The 24,085-nt window shown below is 39.2% G+C and overlaps 1 pseudogene; it reads left to right on the forward strand.

Moving 5' to 3' along the window:
• The first annotated feature begins 328 nt into the window (after nucleotides 1-328).
• Nucleotides 329-21,528, forward strand: LOC132608999 (PHD finger protein ALFIN-LIKE 2-like; annotated as a pseudogene).
• Nucleotides 21,529-24,085: the final 2,557 nt, after the last annotated feature.

Genomic DNA, 24,085 nt, shown 5'->3' on the forward strand with positions numbered 1-24,085 from the left:
ATCTAGTTGTCAATTGAGACCATACTAAGGAGTACTAAATCTACCTTTACAAAATTTAATTTGTTTGTGAGTCAAAGTATGGAATCATCTAAGAGCCTGTTTGGATGGACTTATGCATATAAGCTGCAAACAGCTTATAAGTTAAAAATAATAATTTGGGGTAATCTAACTTTTTTTTTCCGGCTTATAAGCTGAAAAGCTGTTTTAGATAAGCTAAGTCAAATGAGCTCAATTATTTTTTTGAGCTTATTTTAAGCATAAAATGACTTTAAGCTGACCAGCCAAACACTCAAAGAAACTGAAAATGGCTTATAAGCTGATCCAAACGGCCTCTAAGATTCGGGCAGTCTGAATCAGTTAATAGTACAACTCATTTCTGGCAGTCTCGTTATACGAAATAGAAATAGTTGTGACTTGTAATTGACCAAGCGCAAGGGAAGGCATGGCTGCTTCCAACTCGCATAGCCCTCGCACCGTTGAAGAGATCTTCAAAGACTTCTCCGCCCGTCACTCTGCCGTCCTCCGTGCCCTCACTAACGGTATATCGGTACCTCTTTCCTTCTACTAATCATTTTTTTTTTTATAAATTTAATTGATTGATTCTGTCTCAGATGTGGAGGATTTTTACTCACAGTGCGACCCAGAGAGAGACAATTTGTGTTTGTATGGACATCCAAATGACTCTTGGGAAGTTGCTGTCCCTGCTGAGGAAGTTCCCCCTGAGTTACCCGAACCGGTTTTAGGTATCAATTTTGCAAGGGATGGGATGGAGCGAAGAGATTGGTTGTCTTTGGTTGCTATGCACACTGATTCTTGGCTCCTCTCTGTCGCTTTCTACTTTGGTGCTCGCCTTAACAGAAACGAAAGGTATCATCGAAACAACCCCACATTTTTTTTTTGGTCTGATTCAATTCTAGTAGTTGAAGGGGAGCCTTGGCGTTACTGCTAAAGTTGCTGCCGGATTCGAGCCTTGGAAATAGCCTCTTGCAGAAATGTGCGTACAACAGAGCCCTTGTGGTCTAGCCCTTCTTTGGACCCACGCATAGCGGGAACTTAGTGCACTAGGCTGCCTTTTTCGATTCTAGTAGTCGTAGTAGAAATCCTTCGATTAATATGTATAAATGATTAATTAAGAACCTAGTAAAATGTTTTTTTATAGAATCCGGAATCCATAAACTCAAAATCGTAGCTCAACCACTGTATGTTACTAAATGAAAGCAAGAAGGAAAGATAAAAATATATAGGGGAGCTGGTTGACTGTTGGCCCCTAAAAAGACATTTTCTTGTTGGTTAAATGTGTAACCGAGCCGTTAAGAACCGCTAACCGATTAACGGATAATTGATAACAAATATCTTTATCGGTTCGGTTAACGGTTTAGCATGTTTACAAACTGATAACCGATAGCCAAACCGATAACATATAAAATCGAACAGAACCAACCAATTACCAACCCTACTCTAGTGGTACTTGGGAACTTGTTCCTTACCTCCAAGTAAATCTACTATTGGTTAACGGTGGATTTATGCAATTAAACTTGGCTCGGATTATAAAAATTGATCAACTTAAGGCACGTAGTTCCCAAAGGTTATACTCCAAGAACTTTTTTTTTTAATCCATGGCTCTGTTCGCCATTGAACTCTTATCAATTGGACATCAATAACTTTTCTCCACAGTGATCTTAAGGATGAAGTTTTTATGGAGCAATCACCTATTGTTGTTGCTCAAGAGAAGTCTTGTTGTCTTGTGTGCTTGCTGCATTTGCTCTGTATGGTTTGAAACAGTATCATCGAGCATGATTTGGTAAGTTCAGCATGATTATTCAAGAGTTTGATCAGTATCTATTCTATCGACATTCTGCACCAAATTTGTGTATTTGATAGTTTAGGTTGGTGATATAGTTATCACGGGCAATCAACATGATCAGGATGGTATAACTAAGTTGAAGTAGAATCTCTTTAAGCACTCCCAAACTAATGACCTAGGCAGATTGAAGTGTTTTATAGGCATCGAGTCTCTCAGTCCAAATTAGGAAGCGTAAGTATGCTTTAGATGTTCTGGAGAAGACAAAAATGGCAGATTGTAGACTCATTGATACTCCCAGGGATACGAATACTTACCTCCTCTTAGGTTAGGGGAGCCCTTTAATGACCTAGAAGATATAAGCAGTTGGTTGGTAAATTGAATTACCTCACAGTGACTTGGTCTTACATTGCCTATCCACTGAGGTCGTAAGTCAATTTATTTTATAGACTCCCCGTGTGATGGCTATTGGGATGTATTCATATTCTCTGATACATCAAATCAGCTCTAGTCAAAGGATTACTCTTCGAGGATCGAGGTTATGAGAAATTTTTGGATATATAGAGACGGATTAAGCAAGATCACTTTCTGATAGATCCATTTCTGGATATTATATTCTTGTTGGAGTTAACTTAGTGTTTTGTAAATGTAAGAAATAGACTGTGGTTGCTCGGTCTATTGCAAATACATAATGACGGGCAATGATTGTTGGCAACTTGCGGACTAGTTTGGGTGAAACAGTTGCACAAAGAATTGAAGTTCGGAGGTCAAACCATAAAGTCAAACCCGAGCCCCGAGGTCTAACTCCCAACTTTATTACGATGCCACTTTACCCATAATCCCCCGAGTTCAAATTTATAATCAAAACTTAATTCCGATAATCAAATCCTCAAATTACGCTCCTAGGCTTAGGTCCAAAACCCCCAAATTTCTACTTTGAATGCATGATTTAGGCGTAAAATTAAGTACATAATCATTGTAATTAATCAAATACGAGTTGAAATAACTTACCCAACAGTTTTTAATGAAACTTATCCTTTGAACTGAGACCCCAATAGTCAAAAGTGTCGAAATAACCAAATTTCCCGAAACTACCAGCTTTTATACTACAGTTCAGTTGCAATTGCGACACCCAGATCGCAAAAGCGGAACCGCAAAAGCACCCAATCTGTCGCAATTGGGGAAGTCCCCCAGGCCCTGACCCTTTGCAAAAGCGGCAATTGGGTCGCAAAAGCGAGCAATGGAAATGACGCACCAGCAGAAAAAAATAAATTCAGCAATAACTGAAATGGAAATCCTTGCCCAAAACTCACCTAAACCCCCCAGGTCCTAACCTGAACCCTCAACCAAGTTCCAAACAGTAAATATGATTTGTACAAGCTCCCAAACATGAAATTAAGCGTTTAAACGCAAAATTAAAGATCTGGTTGTTACACGTACAATGATTGACAAAGCAAATGAAGGGCTAGGGATAAAAAACTTGAGGGTCCAGAATAAAAGTTTATTGTATGGCTAAATGATTAAGTTCTGAGCAACAGATGGACCTATGGACAAGTTAGTAGAGGAAAATACGATATGGATGATTATAGTGTCCTCTTCCATCACATATTTACATGTGTTGGCATTAAGAAGCATATCGGAAGTTTCTCGGATGAGTACTATACCACAAGTTGTTGAAACTGAAGGTGACTGACGGTAAAAGATAAGTTTCTGATCGATTTCTGGAAAGAAGCTTCCTGTGGAAAGATGCATTTCTAGATCTGTACTACCTTGCAGTTAATTAGGAGGCTAAAATAGCTGTTATACAAGTGGAGTGTTACGGTCCCCTGTTATGGATAGCGTAATGGAACAATGTAAGACAAAATAAGAGTTAACGTAGAGAGAATTTGGAGAAGAGGGTTTCTTTTTCCGACCTATGGTGCTGGTTCGTTTAGAGAGAACCTGCAATCTCTTGAGTTGAAGTACTCAAAAACTGGAATAATTTTCTGCATATATTTCATGGCATAAACATAGAGTTTAAATAAAATACTGATAAGATAACTACCCCTAGAAACTAGGACATGTTTTCCTAACATCACTGGAATGAGAAACTGCAAATAACTACTACAATGATTAACTACTGGAAATAACTACTACTGTAAACTATTGGGAGACCAAGGACTGCTAACGTTACTCCCCTCCTTCGAATCGCGCTTGTCATCAAGCACTAAGTGTGGAAAGTACTAGTATTTCCCTCTTTTTCAGCAAGTTCTTCCTCATCTTCAATGAAATCAATCTAGAATAATTTGTTGCACTGATGGGCTCGAGTGAATAGTTCGTCATGGTTGAAACAGAGTCCCTTAAGCCGTCTTTTATCCATCTCTGGTCAATTTCTTCACAAATCTGGCGGGTTGTTGAGGTGAGAAATCCGTCTTTGGTCTACAGGCATCTAACAATTGCAAACAAAAGGGTTGTTCCTTGGGTTCATAAAGTCGGGAAATACTTATCACCGTAGTCAAATTTGGAGGATTATGCAACTCTACCTCAATTGCTATGTAATCAGCAAGACCACTAATGTAAAGTTCAATTTTCTGCACTTTGTGTAAGGGTACCAGCCCGCGGAACCAATTGCTCAAACTTTTCTTGGTAATCTGCCACAGATCCAATTTGGTGTAACTTAGCCAATTCCCCCAACTTTTGACTTCTAATTGGTGGTCCAAAACGAAGGTTGCATTGACGTTTGAACTCATGCAAAGAGCATTGAGGCATATCTTTCTCTAGTTGAAGAAACTAGAGTTGTGCAATTCCTTCCAAATGAAAAGAAGCAAGGCCAATGTTTTTTTTTCTTCTGGTGTTTGCTGATGTCCCAAATCAGAGAAATGCTCGCACCTGTTCAGCCATCCCAAGGGGTCCTCGTGGCCGCCAAATCATGGAAAATCCAACTTTGTATACTTAGGAATGAAGGAATTTCCGCTAGTTTCTGAGCCTGAACCTGCAACAACTGCTTTACCTTTCCAACCTCAGTTCTGATTGGTATTTTCAGTTAATTCAGAATGAGCCTTTGAATTTGCTAAATCCTTTGCATTAATTACTATTTATAGGCACTATATCCCAATCCTTTTCCATGTAGGATACTATATACAAACCCTTTCCTATTCATATTCTAACACCCCCCCCCCCCCCTCCCTCAAGCTGGTGCATACAAGTCATATGTACCGAGCTTGTTACAGATGTAACTAATACGAGGACCAGGGACTTGGTGAAAATATCTGCAAACTGATCAATTGACTTCATAAATTTGGTAACAATATCTCTGGAGAGTATCTTTTCTCTGACAAAGTGACAGTCAATCTTAATGTGCTTAGTCTTCTCATGAAATATCGGATGTGATGTGATATGAAGGGCCCCTTTGTTATCACACACAAGTTCCATGTGACTGATTTCTCCAAATTTTAGTTCTCTGAATAACTGTTTAATCCAAACTAGCTCACAAGTTGCAACGACCATTGCTTGATATTCTGATTCTGCACTAGATCGAGAAACCACGCTCTGTTTCTTACTCTTCCAGGATACCAAATTACATCCTACTAAAACACAATATCTAGATATAGAGCGTCTATCAGAAGGTGATCCTGCCCAATCAATGTCTGTATAACCAACGATCTGCTCATGGCCTCGATCCTCGAAAAGTAGTCCTTTGCCAGGAGCCGACTTTATATATCGTAGAATGCGGATATATGCATCCCAATGACTATCACAAGGAGAATCCATAAACCGACTTACAACACTCACAGGAAAAGAAATGTCATCGCTGTGAGATAATTCAACTTACCAACTAGACACCTATATCTCCAGGATCACTGAGTGACTCCCTCTGTCCTGAAGGAGTTTAGCATTCGGATCCATAAGAGTGTTTGTGGGTCTACATCCCATCATCCCCGTCTCCTCAAGAATGTCTAAGGCATACTTGCGTTGCGAAATAACAATACCTGACTTGGATTGGGAAACTTCAATACCAAGAAAATACTTCAGTCTACCGAGATCTTTAGTCCGGAAATGCTGAAAGAGATGTTGCTTTAAATTAGTGATACCATCTTGATCATTGCCAGTTATAACGATATCATTAACATAAACCACCAAATAATTACACAGATCTGAAGCGGAATGTCGATAAAACACAGAGTGATCTGCTTCACTGTGAGTCATGCCAAACTCCTGAATTACTGTGCTGAATTTACCAAACCAGGCTCGAGGAGACTGTTTCAGACCATAAAGTGACCGGCGCAATCGACACACCAGATTAGACTCCCCTGAGCAACAAAACCAGGTGGTTGCTCCATATAAACTTCCTTCTCAAGATCACCGTGGAGAAAAGCATTCTTAATGTCCAACTGATAAAGAGGCCAATGACGGACAACAACCATGGATAGAAAAAGACGGACATATGCTATTTAGCCACGGGAGAGAGAGTGTCGCTATAATCAAGTCCAAATATCTGTGTATACCCCTTTGCAACAAGATGAGCCTTAAGCCGATCAACTTGGCCATCCGGACCAACTTTGACAGCATAAACCCAATGACAACCAATAGTAGATTTACATGAAGATAGAGGAACAAGCTCCCAAGTCCCACTCGTATCTAAAATAGACATCTCGTCAATCATAGCTTGTCGCCATCCTGGATGAGAAAGTGCTTCACTTGGACTTAGGGACGGAGACAGAGGACAATGATGATATAAAGACATAATGGGATGAAGATAGACGATGATAACTTAAAAGGGTATAATGGGGGTTAGCATTACGAGTGGACTGTATACCTTTTCGAAGTGCAATCGGTTGATTAGAAGGAGACAAGTCCGCAATAGGGGCAGGGTCCAGTGCAGGACATGAATCTTCTGGGCCTGATGCTGGACGTGTACGACGATGATAAGTCAGGAGTGGTGGCACTGTGGGTGGAGACGTAGAAGTAACTGTAGATTCTTCAAAAATTGGCATGGGTAAGACTGGTGGCGCTGTGGATGGAGATGTAAAAGTAACAGTAGGTTCCTCAAAAGTCGGTATAGGTAAGACCTCAGATATGTCAGAATGATCAGTAGAAAATGTAAAGTAAGGTCGAGACTCAAAGAATGTGACATCAGCTGACATATTTGTACCGACGAAGATCGGGTGAGTAGCAATGATACCCTTTTTGAACCCGAGAATAACCAAGAAAGACACATTTGAGGGCACGAGGGGCTAATTTATCTTTCCCGGGGGTTAAGTTATGAACAAGACATGTGTTCCCAAAGACACGAGGGGGAAAAGAGTATAGAGGTGACTGAGGAAACACTATTGAATAAGGAATTTGATTCTTAATGGAAGATGAGGGCATCCGATTAATTAAATAGCAAGATGTGAGAACTGTATCGCCCCAAAAAATGCAGTGGAACATGAGACTGAATGAGAAGAGTGAGAGCAGTCACAATGAGGTGCCTATTCTTCCTATCTGCTACCCCCCATTCTGCTGAGGAGTGTATGGACAAGATGTCTGACGAATAATTCCTTGGTGAGTTATAAATTGCTAAAACTGGGAGGAAAAATATTTTAAGGCATTATCACTACGTTGTATGGGGCGGAGTGTTGGCCAGTTAAGGTTTCTCACGTTCAAAAGATGAAAGTTGCTGAGATGAGAATGTTGAGATGGATGTGTGGCCACACCAGGAGTGACAGGATTAGGAATGAGGATATTCGGGACAAGGTGGGAGTGGCCTCGGTGGAAGACAAGATGCGAGAAGCGAGATTGAGATGGTTTGGGCATGTGAAGAGGAGAGACACGGATGCCCCAGTGCGGAGGTGTGAGAGGTTGGCCATGGATGGTTTCAGACGAGGTAGGGGTAGGCCAAAGAAGTATTGGGGAGAGGTAATTAGACACGACATGGCGCAGTTACAGCTTACCGAGGACATGACCTTAGATAGGAGGGTTTGGAGGACCCATATTAGGGTAGAAGGCTAGTAGATAGTCTCATTACCCTGCCTTATTAATAGTCGCATTATCGTAGTATAATTTCTTGTGCTCTAATTTATGCTATTATGCTATTATCTGTTATTTCCTGTGCTTTGATTATTCTATGTTATCTGTGTCGCTTGCGTTACTTCATTTCCATATCGCTTTGAATCTCTTAGCCGTATCTGACCTCTTTTTATGTTTTTATTGAGTCGAGGGTCTCTCGGAAACAGCCATCCTACCTTGGTAGGAGTAAGGTCTGCGTACACTCTACCCTCCCCAGACCCCACGTTGTGGGATTTCACTGGGTTGTTGTTGTTGTTGTATCACTACGAAATGTACGAATAGAGACACCAAATTGATTTTGTATTTCAGCACAAAAACTCTAGAATATAGAAAACAACTCAGAACGATCTTTCATTAAGAAAATCCATGTACATCTTGAATAATCATCAATGAAACTAACAAAATAACGAAATCCTAAGGTTGAACTGACTCTACTAGGACCCCAAATATCAGAATGGACTAAGGAAAAAATAGGCTCTCCACGACTCTCAACGCTATGTGGAAAGGTAGGGCGAGTATGTTTCCAAGTTGACATGGCTCACAATCTAATTTGGACAGACTAGACAAACTAGGCACCATCTTTTGTAGCTTGAACAAACTCGGATGTCCTAATCGTTTGTGAATTAAGTCCGGAGGATCTGTAACTAGACCTAGACCTGCTATGGAGGAATTAGGAGTGGAGGTAAGGTAGTAGAGGCCTTGTGATTCATATCTTACGCCAATCGTCTGTCCCGTACTGCGGTCTTGCATAATAAAAGAATCATCAAGAAGTATTATGGCACAATTTAAGGCACGAGTCAAACGACTGACCGATGCAAGATTAAAAGGACAACCAGGGACATAAAGAACAAAATTTAGAGTGACGAGAGGATATGTGATTAGCTTGTTCAACTCCTTTTGCTTTTTTTTTTTGGATCCCATTGGCTAAAGTAATAGCAGGAAGAGACGGCGAATAATCGATATTCGACAAAAGTGATTTATCACCAGAGATATGATCAGAAGCGCCGGAGGCTACAACCCATGATCCAAGGGTATTAGACTGTGCGGCTGAGGCTACTTGTGGAGATGTCTGCTTCCTTGCTTGATACTAAAGGAACTCGATATATTCCTCATCAGATAAATAAACTCGCTTATTACCCGTAGTGTCAGCCTGAGCAATATGAGCATTCTCAGGTGGTCGACCATGCAAAACATAGCATACTTCACGAGTGTGCACAAGCCTATTACAATAACTACACTTAGGTCGAGATCTGCATACTTCACGAGTGTGTCCAAGCCTATTACAATAATTGCACTTAGGTCGAGATCTTCCAAACTGACCTCCTCCTTATCGATTCTTCATAGATTATGATGTTCGGTTTCGAGATCTCCTCATAAAGGGTTTTGAAGTAATCATAGGACTTGAATTTCCAACTCCCATATTTTTGGAATTAAAAACATCAAAGACATGGCTCAAACGTCAAGAAAATTTGACCAAAAAGAAAACACCAAACTTCCGCCTTAAAAAGAGACTCACTGGGGTGATGAAAACACGATTCCAGAAGCTGAAACAGGGCTGCAGCTTCGCCGGAAAATCGATCTGTTGCCGGGAAATTAGATCTGACCACCCGAAAGTGTTTGAAATTAGGAAAAAATTTATATGGGTAGGATCGGAATGATGGCACGACCTTACTGGAAAAAATAATTCGCCGGAGAAGTGACTGGAAAGAGCCTCACGTGCCAGCACGCGGATCTGACGCACTAGCCTGAGCTAACACTTTGATCAGCGCGTGGCGGCGCGTGAATGGGTGTTTACCGGAGCCGCTGATAGGGTTTTGGTCGGAAGGGACTGACCTTCCTTGTGGTTGTGTTGGAATTTGCGCAACACTACTGGAAAGTAATTTTGACGTGGGCAGCTATGTTGTCACCTGAAAATTTGCACAATGACTTTTTTCTTTCGCGGAAATTGCTGGAAATTTGCACAACAATTATTTTTTCATTAAAGCTCTGATACCATGTGAGAAATTATGGAAAATATATTATTGAATTGTGTATCTACAACATTACATCAATTCCTATTTATAGGCACTATATCCCAATCCTTTTCCACGTAGGATACTATACACAAATCCTATTCCTATTCATATTCTAACAAGTGCATCCAATCGGGCATTTATGGCTTGTTGTCTGGCTAAATTGGCTGCACGTTCTCTCTGGAACAAGTTCACCAATTCTGCCAGTTGGTGTTGAATTTGATCTCCCATATCTCCCGTCTTTGATACCAAGTTGTTATGGTCCCCTGTTATGGATCGAGTAATGGGATGATGTAAGACAAAATTAGAGTTAACGTAGAGAGAATTAGGAGAAGATGGTTTCTTTTTCTGACCTATGGTGCTGGTTCGTTAAGAGAGACCTGCAATCTCTTGAGTTGAAGTACTCAAAAGCTGGAATAATTTTCTGCATATATTTCATGGCATAAATATAGAGTTTAAATACAATACTGATAAGGTAACTACCCCTAGAAACCAGGACATGTTTTCCTAACATTACTGGAATGAGAAACTGCAAATAACTACTACAAAGAAACTGCAAATAACTACTACTGTAAACTATTGGGAGACCAATGACTGCTAACATGGAGATGGCTGGGATAAAAAGTTGACGAGGAATTTTTAAGATTGGGAGGTAAAAAATATAAGTCAATTCTTCAGAATGCTAGAAAGCTTTGAGTAACAAACCTCAGCACTAGTTGGACCATGAAAATTTGCTCAGTAAGTTTGTCGACAGTGCAGAAAGGCGTATGCTAAATGTGCGATATTTGACTAAGCATGGATGAGACAACTCAGTGCAATGGTTACAACAACAACAACAACAGCCCAGTGAAATCCCACATCTTGGGGTCTGGGGAGGGTATAATGTACGCAGACCTTACTCCTACCAAGGTAGGATGGCTGTTTCCGAGAGACCCTCGGCTCAATAGAAGCATAAAAAGGGGGTCAGATAAGGTTAAAAGATTTAAAACGATATTGCAATGAAATAATGCAAGCGACACAGTAAAACAGGATAATCAAGGAATTCAAAGCGATATGGAAATGCAAATCACGAAAGCGGCACAGATAAAATAGAGTAATCAAAGTACAGAAAGTAGCAAATAATAACATAAATCAAAGCACAAGAAATTATAATGCGCTAATGCGCCTACTAATAAGGAAAGATAACGAGACTTATATACTAGCCTTCTACCCTAATGTGGGTCCTCCACACCTTCCTATCTAAGGTCATGTCCTCGGTAAGCTGTAACTGCGTCATGTCCTGTCTAATCACCTCTCCCCAATATTTCTTTGGCCTACCCCTACCTCTTCTGAAACCATCCATGGCTAACCTCTCACACCTCCGCACTGGGGCATCTATGTCTCTCCTCTTCACATGCCCAAACCATCTCAGTCGCATTTCCCGCATCTTGTCTTCCACCGAGGCCACTCCCACCTTATCCCAAATAGCCTCATTTCTAATCCTGTCGCTCCTAGTGTGCCCACACATCCATCTCAACATTCTCATCTCGGCAACTTTCATCTTTTGAACGTGAGAGATCTTAACTGGCCAACACTCCGCCCCATACAACATAGCCGGTCTAACCACCACTCTGTAGAACTTGCCCTTCAGTTGTGGTGGCACCTTCTTGTCACATAGCACTCCTGAAGCTAGCCTCCATTTCATCCACCCTACCCCAATACGATGTGTGACATCATCGTCAATCTCCCCGCTGCCTTGCATGATAGACCCAAGGTACTTGAAACTACTTTTCTTTTGGATGGCCTGAGCACCAAGCCTAACTTCCACGCCAACCTCCTGGGGTGTCTCACTGAACTTACACTCTAAGTACTCTGTCTTGGTCCTACTCAGCTTAAATCCTTTAGACTCCAAGGTATGTCTCCAATCCTCCAGCTTAGCGTTAACTCCGCTACGAGTCTCATCGATCAGGACTATGTCGTCCGCGAAAAGCATACACCATGGCACCTCACCTTGAATTTGTCACGTCAATCTATCCATCACCAAGGCAAATAAAAACGGACTAAGAGCTGATCCTTGATGCAACCCCATCACAACTGGAAAGTGCTCTGAGTCCCTTCCTACTGTCCTTACTCTAGTTTTGGCTTCCTCATACATGTCCTTGATCACCCTAATGTATGCTACAGGTACACCTTTAGCCTCCAAACATCTCCATAGGATTTCTCTTGGAACTTTATCGTAAGCCTTTTCTAGGTCGATGAATACCATATGCAAGTCCCTCTTCCTCTCCCTGTACTGCTCCACCAGTCTCCTCACAAGATGAATGGCTTCTGTAGTTGAGCGTCCCGGCATAAATCCGAACTGGTTCTCTGAAATAGACACGCCTCTCCTCACCCTCATCTCCACCACTCTTTCCCACACTTTCATAGTATGGCTTAGTAGCTTGATACCTCTATAGTTTTCGCAACTCTGGACATCCCCCTTGTTTTTGTATAGAGGGATCATTACGCTCGACCTCCATTCTTCGGGCATCGTTGCCGTCTTAAAGATGACATTAAACAACCTAGTCAGCCACTCCAAACCTGCCGAGCTCGCGCTTTTCCAAAATTCCCCAGGGATCTCGTCAGGTCCGGTCGCTCTTCCCCTGCGCATCCTACGGACAGCACCCTTAACCTCCTCGACCTTAATACTCCTGCAATACCCAAAATCGTGACGCCTCCCTGTATGCTCCAAATCTCCCAACACGATGTCTCTCTCCCCTTCTTCATTCAAGAGTTTGTGAAAATATGACTGCCATCTCTGTTTAATGAGAGTCTCCTCTACCAATACTTTTCCATGCTCATCTTTAATGCACTTCACTTGATCCACATCGCGCGCCCTTCTCTCCCGCACCCTGGCTAGCCTGAACAATTTCCTATCCCCACCTTTCTCTTCTAGTTCAGCATAGAGGATCGTTTGGGAAAGTAGGTCGTGTCGAGGATAAACTGTAGCTAGCAAGTCATTTTATTTCAGTTTATTCAATGAGACCACTTTGGTAGTTTCCTAATTAGATTTATAAATGAATTGATTAGGAAGTAAGGAGGATGTCAAGTTCTTAGTTATTTCATGCTATAATATCCTAAATTATAAGTGACAGGGATATAGTGGCCTTGGACACTAATTTGGGGAAGTAAAGCTCCCCCAAAAAGTGAGTTGTTTTGCTTTTATAACAACTTGCAAGGCATATTTCACTTAAGAAATCTGTAGGAAAGGAGTTCAATTTGTGTAATAAATGTTACATGTGCGATACTTGGAGTCTAAGTTACACGGACTCGGGTGCGGGTATCTGATACGGGTACGGATCCGAGTGTCGGATTTGGCAAAATTTAAATTTTAAGATTCGGGGGTGCGTATCCAGTTATGGATACGGGTGCGGGGATTTGGGGGGTGCGTATCCAGTTATAATATATGAGAAAGAAACATTTATAAATAGCATAATTAGGTGCCTTTCAATTTTGTGTCACAAGTAGCATATAATGGAAAATAAAGGGGATAAAAATAGCATATATGGAGAATAAAGGGGTCAATTTTGTATGTTAATACAATTAAGACTTTAAGAGTCGTAATTCTAGCTTCTACACGTCTCCTCCAGCTATAAGCCTGTAACTTTTAAGTGGTCTTCTTCAAATTCTCCAAACTTCCTTTTCAAGCTTTCACAGAGCAAAGTTAGCCTCTAGGTCGTCTCTTTCACGGTCTCTTCGTTCTTTGCTCAAGATAGAAAGAGAAAGCCATTCAAGGCCGGAAACAAACCCTCCATCTATATCACTGCTTCTCTGTGCCATCCGCACCCAACACAACCTTGTATTTTCTTGGTTTATATGAAACATGAAGCAGCAAAAATGAGATAAAAATACTATAATATTGAAGGTATGTCATTTTACTTATCTTAAATCTGTTTTATTTTTAATTTTGAGAAATCAAAATCACAAATTTTCCTCCCAAATTTGTCGACGGACTCCGGTCAAAGTATCCGGAGTTAGTTGACCGTATCCCGGACGTTTGCCGTTCCCGCACCCGCACCCAACCCGTGTCAAGACGGAACAGCACCTAAACTGGCGAGTTCGTGCAACTTAGATGAGACAAAAACACAGTTTTTATTGCAGTTTTAGTTGGTGTATCTGGAGTATACTATTTGAATCTTTTCTGGTGCAGTGCACTATGCCAAAATACCGTGGAAGGTGTTCGGGAATGCTAGAATGGGCAGAGAATTGAGTCTGTGAAAGGTTGGTTGATCATGCCCCTTGTATTGATTCTATGGAAGATTTTGGATGGAGGAGCATAAATACAGGAGCTTTGTTGGAAAATATGGACCTGCTCATAGCGAAAAATGTAGATGTCTAAAATTTTTGGTCTCTTGGTATACGGAGACCAATATAGATTATGTTGAATATTTCATGAACTTCACCGGCTTCGTAGTTAAAAAGGACTAACAGTACCAGCCTTTGGTACAAACACCACTTTTTTGGTGCTAAAAATTGAACAAAATCTTTATTTCAAAGGGGAGCTTTGAAGCAACAGCAAAATTGTCTCCGTGTGACCTATAGGTCACGGGTTCGAGCTGTGGAAGCAGTTACTAATGCTTGCATTAGGGTAGACTGTCTATATTACACCCCTTGGGGTGCGGCCCTTCCCGTAATCTGCTAACTAGGTATGCTTTGTGCACCGTGCTACCCTTTTTAATCTTTATTTATAAGAGAAGAGGGAAAACAATACATCGGGGTTTTAAAATGTCTATCTAAAAAGGGTAATGAAGCCCCAATACTGGACATCTCTCTTTAACGGCCAATAGTAGATGTGCCATCTATTGAGGGAGATAAGAATTTTCTGCTGAACCAGCATTCTAACTTTCTTGTTAGGCCGTATAGCCTAATAGGCACATGTACTTGCACAAATTTGTTATCCCGGCCCTCAACTCCATGGGGTTTCATCCAAACACCTGGACCTGTTCAAAACTTGTATTTTAAACCCCTTTGAAGGTTGACTGACCTTACGTGGCATTTCTTTTGCTTAGTCGATGAAGTGCATGATTACACGTTCTTAAAACAAGTGCTTGTATTGATTTTGATTAAAAGATATTAAAATTGAGAAAAAAAATACTAAAACATAAGAGAATAAGAAAAAATATATTATAAGTTTATTTTTAAACAAATTCCCCTCTCCCCATTCTTCTTCCTTCCCTTTCCCCACCCTTCCCATAGCCCTCTCCTAGTTTCTCTTCTTTCCTTCCTCCATTTCTTTTTCTTTCCCCCTCTCCCCATTCTTCTTCCCCTTCCCGTGAACCGTCATGAGAATGGTATCTTCGCTAGACCCAATTAATTTAACTTCCTTCATAATCAATATTTTGATTTTAGAAAATCCAATACTAATTTTTAGCTTTTGATTCATGATCTGCTCGCTGGATTTTATACCAGATGGTGGTTTTAGAAAAATATGGTTGTTTTGCAATTACTTATGGATGAAGTCGGTTTGGGGGGTGGGGGGTGGGTAGGTCTGCGATTGTGGTGGTTGCTAGAGAAAGATATGTGAATGGTAGAGGGGAGGAGCAATGTTTTCTCAATCGGTGCTAATACAATGTCTATTAGGCTATTCAGCCTTCTTTTTAACGAGGCTGGACCTCCAGTTTGTGTGCCTGCATAGTAAGCTCGTTCTGTATTTGCAAGTTTAAACTTGTGCATTCTCCAAGTTAAGAGTTGATTCTTTTGTTTCTGCGAAAAGGAGATGTCAGAGATTTTTAATTCTCCAAATAATAACTAAAGTAACCTTCGCTCAAATTTTTATGTAGAAAGTCTGTCACGACCCAAATTTGGAAAGGCCGTGACCGGCACTATGTAGAAAGCATGTCAGGACCCAAATTTGGAATTGCCGTGACCAACACTTAACGAGCATCTACCCCGCCAAGCAAACCGGTTTCCATTCTACACATGAAAACGTAATTTAATGAAGTATACTAATCCATATGATAGCAACCGAATTGTATCAACATCAGAATGACAAGAAATCATAGTCCCTTGACTAGTCATGGAGCATTTATAGTAATTGAATAAAAAGTTTCAAGGGCACAACCCCAAAACATAACTGAAAATAAAATAGAAACTCTAGCCTCCACAGACAAAGTGGACGGCTCACCTCAACAGGTATGATAGAGCAGTCTGTACGTCCTCAAGTATCTGAAGTAGTGCCAGCCGTACTAGTATCTGCAAGGAGCAGTACTTATTGAGCCACGAGGACCTAGAAAGATCATCGACCTATCCCCAATCATACCCTTAGAGCAAGTCTTATTAAACAGTAATACAAATGAATCGTATATGCATGATCACGATCCGTGTGTACATAATAGTATAATTACAATAATGCTCATGATATGCACTTGTCATGATCTCTGCATTTGGCAGCGCCAGCTCGTTGCTGGTCGTCTTACGCAATTAGGGTCAAATTTCAAGCCTTCAAATTTGGGTGTTCCTTGCTGCTACAGATACAAGTGAGCAGTCCTTTGCTGCTGTGTTTTTTTTTCTCTCACGAAATCACCAAGCAAAACTTGGTTTCAACAAAAAACCCTTTATGATGGTCTAATTATGACCCCTGTTCAGCTGCCCCTTATGCTATCACATTATGGGACTTGGTTTTATTTACGGGAATCTTCTTTCTTTTCTTTTCTTTTTTTGACCAATGATCTGATCAAGTATGCATCTTCTCATAATAGGTTTTTGCTTTAAACAATACCAAGCAACCAACATGGCTCACTTATTCTTTTCAACTTCCTTGTTAATAATGTAAGAAGGTCTTCAAATAAGTATCATTCTCAAACATTCTTTTAAGAAAACATTATTGTCAAAAAAAAAAAAAAAAAAAAACTTTTAAGAAAACATTATCCAGAAGCCACGAAATCCCATCCCGTTCAACCATTTTTAAAAATTGGTAATTGACGACCTCAAACCATATATTTATTCCTGAAAGTCATCGCATAAAGTTGATCATATAGCTTCTTATCACATCTCAATTTGAAAAGCTCATATGTATATATATGTGTGTGAGTGTGTGTTTTGTGTGTCTACATACATATATATATATGTGTGTGTGTGTGTGTGTGTGTATCCCATGAAAACTACGAAAGACTACTTAAAAAAATAACTCAATGGTCTGTTCCAATGGCTTCAACTTACTTACACATGTGTAATAATATTTACATGAATTTCACAAAACCTAAAGATGATTAAATCGAGCCATGGGAGCATTATAGAGTGTAGGAAATATATTCACGAAAATTTACAGGGCGTAACATTCTCCCTCGCTTAAAAGGCATTTGTGCTCGAATGGTAAATAAACCAAACTCATGGCAAGAGGGGTGTGGACTCTTTGCCTTTACATTTACAATTACATATGCCTCTTGTAGGTCGATTTGCTATGTTGTGCAGACTCTTCAAAATCCTTGTCGCACCTGTGTCAACACGACATGGGTGTGGGTGTGTGGTGGGATCCACACCAGATTTGGTCAACTAATCTTGGGTACTTTGACTACATCTATGACCGAGAAGGATAGATTGATTGTGTATTTGATTTGATTTTGTAGGTTTACGTCATATTCATACATGTATAGTTATATAAAGTATAAGAATGCTTTGTTATTTCACGAGATACCTTATGAATTAAATTTTAAGTGCTAATAAAGATTAAATTTTATTAAATTTAGTTCAATACCTATAATTAATCAAATGTATACTTTATATATCTATCTTCATAATGCTTATTTATAGTATTTTGCCATGGCTCCTTTGCTTCATCAATTCTTGTCTGACTTTTTTTTGTCCTGCTTTCTCTTGAGCCGGGTCTTTCGGAAACAGCCTCCTACCTCCCAAGTTAGGGGTATGGTTTGTTTACACTCTACCCTCCTCAGACCCCACTTGTGGGATTACACTGGGTATGTTTTTTTTTTTTTTTTTTTGGTGAAGTAATCAAATGTCATTAGTAAAGCATCAAGAAGATGCAAGGTTACAGGTGGGCAAAAGAAGCTGCTTCAATCAAAACGGGAAGTAAACTTGGACAAAAAACCTGTAAAATAGCCAAAAGGAATCCTGCCTATTGTACTAAGCTAAGCTAAAGACAGGGAACTAACAAAATCCAAAAAAGTATCCACACTGTTTACACGGGTAAGAAAATGCCAACTAAATAAGCACTCTAAACATCTAGCCTTGAGAGTACTAATAGGAGTTGAGATTCCATCAAAGCATTTGCTATTTCTCTCCTTCCAGAGACACCAAAAAATAACTGTAGGGATCATTCTCCAGATTTTTGATGGTTTTTCCAGGTATGTTGTTGTTGTATACTTTATATATCATAATCATTTATTGGTCGTATCTTAGCACCTGTGTTCACACTTGGATCCGTTTCCCTATATCCTGAAAGTTATGTGATGAAGAGTCTGACCACTAGATCCGCATCTATATCGGGTACCCACACCCGAGTTCGAGCAACATTGTCGATTTGAACAACTCTTTTTGAATAGGGCCGCCTTGATGCGATGGATGTTTGAAGCATCTCATAAATCTTCTTTAATGGTAGCTAAACATTAGACATGTGAACCTTTTTCAGCTGACGGTTGTGTGTATCACATAGGGAGAACCTTACCCATAGCAAGTCCCTCGAGCCTCCCCCAAACAAAGAGAGACTTCACTTGTTCCACCTTCCCTGGACGAGTATCGAATTTCTGCAGTCTCCCCTATAACTGGACTCATGCCATTTTAATACGTATCTCAAATCAACAACGTCCAACAAAATAATATAGTCCAGCATATACTATACAACAAGGCAACTCCATATCATCAATCACATCCAAATGGGGCACCAGGCGGCCCCTTACCATCGTGCAATAGTTACAAATAAAGAGCATATACACCAACATAGCTCGAACGCTTCAACATTCTCATATCGAGTCTAATAGCTGTCTTTGATTACCATTTTGAGAAAGTAGAGAAATATATTATGGTTTGTAATAACTGTTATTTAACCGAGAAAACCACTGTTGAGGGAAGCTTATGATGGTTCAGCGTTTGTTCCTTTATTTCTCTTTGCACTTAATGCGCGCACGTGGTAACTTGTCATAATATACCATCTCAATTTCATACACCCACGAGAGTGGATGTAGCTTTCATTGTCTTAACTGTGTTGTTTCACATGTAAACAATTCAAGTAGCTTATTCTCGAAAATGCGTCCACCGAGGATGAGTAGATTAGGATAACTCAAAAGTGGTTCCCGATCTCTTAATTTGTTTTCCATTTTATTCCGTTTTATACTTGACCTCTTATCTTCATCCAATAGACTTCACAGACAAGTTGCAACTAATTTACTATAGTACTTTCACTGCTCATTTCGGTACAAATTTACCGTTCACATCTAGTGTCGCTTTTGGTCTCCCACCTCGTGATAAGTGGTAAGGACTAGCAATTTATTTATCCAATGGCATAGAGGTACTTTGTGGCCAAAACTCAGGAAAGGATCGCGATATCTTCAAATTCTAATACAATGCTTCATGGCTAGAAATACTCTAGCGAAGCTAGAATTTATAGGTTGTCCCTGCACTTTCTAGTGGATAGTTCTCTAACAACTTGTTCTTTATTGATTTTAAGACCTCGACGTTGACGGAGACACATTCTTTCCTGGTAATTTGTATTATATGAATCAAAATTCCCAAACAGTTCTTTTCCAACATTTGTAAAATTGTAGGCTATATGAAGATCGTTAAATTTAAAGTTGTCATCCTCCAAAAATAACTTATCTAGGTACCTTCGTTTAAACTATTGAAATTCGTGCATGTGTTCGGATTCACATATGAACATGCTTTAGGGATGCATATGAGTTGTCCATCTTGACTAAGTTAGTGCTAGTTTACATGACAACAAATCGATACATCTGTAACGCTCGCGATAATGACGTTGTCACCCCCTTACACAGAGATGAACTTGTGAGTACATCGCAGGATTCTAAAATATTTGTATCCATTCTTACACAAGGGCCACTAATAACCTCTTCCGTTCTCTTTTTCTAGTTGACATGATCCTCTGTCTAGTTTCTTGAACCAGTCTTGAGACCTTTCCTTAAATTAAAAGAGCGAGTAAATTGTCAAGTATTCCTATATTTTTCGTAGGGTCGAAATCGACTCTAAAAAGTCATAACTTTATAGGTGAACTTCTCGATTTGTCAATACTTTTATATTATCCTCTCGATCACCGTTACTTGAATTGGAAAATGATTTCCTCAGACTTCATGTCTCATCGCATCTGAGTATCTACACATTTCTCAAGTGCTAGTCATGTTATGTGCATCATTTACCAACCTTCTCACCGTTACCGGTCGTTCACTTTTGGGCTATGTTACTTTGACTCCAAAAATGCTGCCACACCCGTGCCGAATCTTTCAAGATGCACTGCTTTTGAAGGATCCGACATGCACTCATTGGCATTTTTGAAAAGTCTGAGCAACATAGCTTGTGGGCTGGACGTGCTGTCTAGTGGATTGGTCGAGGTGGCACGAGTTGGTTTAAACACAACCGGGAAAAAGAGAACTGAGAAATCTGCAGAAGCTGCTCACCCCAATTAATCCGAAATGGTTCTAGAACCTCCACTGAACCTTTTCATTTGGTCTATATGGACCTCTACTCCAATACATCATTAATGATGATTAAGAATTTTGGAAATGCATTAGCCTAAGTAAGCTCGTCCTCTATTAATAAAGATACGCGATCAGAAATTTACTGTAATAGCCCATGTTTGATGGTTGTACTAGATCAAAATAATGTGATGTTTCATTTTTCTGGCTATAGTAGTTTGCATTCTCAGCAGTCTTCATGATTTACTGTGCAAACCATCTACTTTTGTTTTCATGAATTTAACCGATCGTGCCTAACTATATCTTCTATCATTTCTTTTGCTGGTGTTCTTTTGCTAAACAGGAGTCGTATGTTTACCCTGATAAATGATCTGCCCACTGTCTTTGAAGTCGTGACAGGGAGGAAGCCTTTGAAAGACAAGCCTAGTGTTGATAGTGGAAAGAAAACAAAGAACAACGCAAAGGTATTCTATTAAATCATTGATCTTTGTGGGTCACCCTATTCGTATAAAACTTTGGTTACGTGCTTACTTGCAGAGAGAAAAACAAACTAAAGCAAATCAAAGGCTACATGAGGAGAGTGATGATGAGGATGAAGGGAAGGAAGAAGAGCATGAAGAAACTCTATGCAGGAAGTTGTGGAACAAATGGCAACGAAGACGAGTTCTGGATTGGCTGTGATATATGTGAAAGGTGGTATCATGGCAAGTGCGTGAAAATAACACCTGCAAAGGCTCAAAGTATCAAGGAATACAGATGTCCCTCTTGCAGCAATAAAAGGGCAAAACATATCTAGGAAGAGTTGAGTCATGTTAGCATAAACTAAAGGTTGGGTAATCTGCAGATGATCCCCCGGACCTGCACAACTCCCATTCTGCAGCCCCTTACTGTGTCTTACATATACTCTTATCTCCTTTTTTTCCTTTTCTTAAAAGCGTTTTCTGTTTCTTGTTAGTTTACAGATGTAGCTTTATATCAGGAGTGATAAAATCAAGTTCCTTGTAACAGTTGGCATGTTTAGTTCCTTTTTCGTACAACTCTTCGATTGAAAAATGCTGTTTTCTTCTTTTCATTTCTTTTGGTTTCATTTGGGTTAGATCCTCAGCTAGTACATTAGTATGATCTGATTATCTGGTATTTTATTTTGTTCTGATGAGCAAAGAGTACAGGTTAATGCGATGGAATTGTTGAACTGTTTCCCCGGTATAGCACTCTGGATTAATATTACTTTTTGAGAGCTTGTTCTGAATTTCTGCGTTAAATAGCAGAGCCTGTGATATTGAAAGCAGTGGTGGTTGTAGCTATGAGGGCACATCAAACAGTTGGTAATGGCTTGTCTTTAGTACCTTTGAGCAAACTGAAAGGCCTTTGAACTTCCCTTGACTTGCTGACCAATTCATTTTACTACGATGTGATGCCTTAGAAACTGTACTATAGGTTGGTGGATTAAGCCTGGAAGTTAAACTACCAGAGAAATTAAGGTAAGCCAATGTGATCATGACATTGTCGGTAGATGAGTAGTCCACGGAGCTGCATCCCTATGTACGTTTATCATTAGAAGTGGAAAGCGTTGGAGTGGGCTGAGGAAGGTGTACATGCTATTAGTGGTGACGTCAGAATTTTCATTAAGGAGGTTCAAAATATGAAGAAGTAAGCACATGAAGAAGCCGAGGGGATTCGACATCTCCTTTATATATATATATGAAAAATAATTTTAATCTTGTATATACAGTGCAATTTTTCGCCCAAGGGGGCTCGGATGAACCCCCTTGCTACCACCTAGCTCCGTTCCTGCACGCTACATGGGTCCTGTTTAGTTTCTCGTGGGGCGCTGGAGTTGAATGTTCTCCAAATTATCAAGCCATATATGCTTTAGTTATACTTGGAAAACGCTGCTTGCCAAATCTCACCGTATATTGTTGTTCTACATAAAGTGTAACACCGAGACACTGGTCAAATCTTTTTGGTCGTTTAGGCTATTGTATCAGCAATATGAAATAAAATTAATTATGTAATATTATTTTGATAATACTCTTATGGGAAGCTACTTAATTGTTACTTATAACCCCTGAACATAACGTGAGATTAAGGTCAAGGGGCAACGCGACTACGAGATTTAGTTAGATTACAAACGAAATGCAAGCATACATTTTATAACTATATATAAAAGAGAGAATCCATAAGTTTTGTAGTTCTCACAATCTCAATTTTTTTATTTTTGCCCCTGTTTTGACCTTTATTTATATGGTTATCTCTATGTATATTGGTAAATTTTGGAAAGTTTTATGACAATTATACCACATAAAGCAACAAAGGTGGAGCAACACTTGGCAACTATCAAGAATTTTTTCCAAAAGTTAAGGGTCCCACATACTACTCTACTCTAGAGCACATATTTTTAGCCTGTTTGGCCAAGCTTATTTTTCTCCAAAAATATTTTATTTTTAAAAAGTGAGGTGGTTGACTAAGCTTTTGGGAAAAAATAAGTGCTTCTGGTGAGAGTAGCAGAAACAGTTTCTCAGAAACTTAAAAAAAATAGTTTTTGCCCAAAGTGCATTTTTGAAAAGCACTATTGAGAAAAATACACTTAGAAACACTTTTTAAAAGCTTGGCCAACACTAATTGCTGCTCAAAATTGCCTTTTAAATTAATTGGCCAAACACGAACTGCTTTTCGCCAAAAGTACTTTTTTGAAAAGCATTTTTTAAAATAAGATGATTTTAGAAACTCGGCCAAAAGGCTATTTCTCTTTTAGTCTGACCTACATAAAATCTACATTTCCACAAAGGCTATTTATTTTAATTTTATTTTTAAAAGTTGTAGCAATGCTCTAAAGAAGGATTCGGGCCTTTTCATTGTATACTTGCCAAATTGGAAATAGAGCAAGATATAGTATTAAATATATAAGATTACATGTTTGTTGTATATATGTACTGATATATTTCTATATATTTGCATCCACAGTTAAAGACCAAATTTATCTATATGACCTAAACTATTTTTAAAAATAACTCAAAATAGGCTACTATTTATTATTCAACAAACATGTCATATTTTTGCTCAATTTTGGTCTAATCAATATTTTTAAATGTTAATAATTTGATGAAGTTATCATGTTTTTTATCAGTATTTTCTAAGGTATCATTTTATACAACTTTCTTAATCCAAGTTAAACAGTATAAATTAATTAATTTGGCTCTACTTGGATTTGAAAAGTTACTAAAGTGCAAGTTTCATGTAAAGGTATAGCTGTTTTATACGAAGGAAAATAAAAAATTAGAATTGTCATTTTCTTATTTATATACTCCTTGTATATGGTTGAACTTATCCTCATATTTAGATGAGTTAGTTTTTATATACTATCATGAAACCATATAAAATTGATAATATTTTATTAAGGATGATTTAGTGAAAAGACTTCTTAAGTTCTAGGTATGAGTTATTGGTTAGAACCAATTTTTTTTTTTCAACTGAAGCATTTCGTAAATCTTGCTTTACATTTGAACATGCCCTACGTCATATGTTCCTCTCCATATGTTTTTCTCTATTAAACATCCAACATTTTACTTCTTTAGTAATATCATATGTGCTTACAAATACATAAAGTAAAAAATATTAAATGACATTGT

The sequence above is a fragment of the Lycium barbarum genome, chromosome 9, assembly GCF_019175385.1.
Source record: "Lycium barbarum isolate Lr01 chromosome 9, ASM1917538v2, whole genome shotgun sequence".
Taxonomy (NCBI): Eukaryota; Viridiplantae; Streptophyta; class Magnoliopsida; order Solanales; family Solanaceae; genus Lycium; species Lycium barbarum.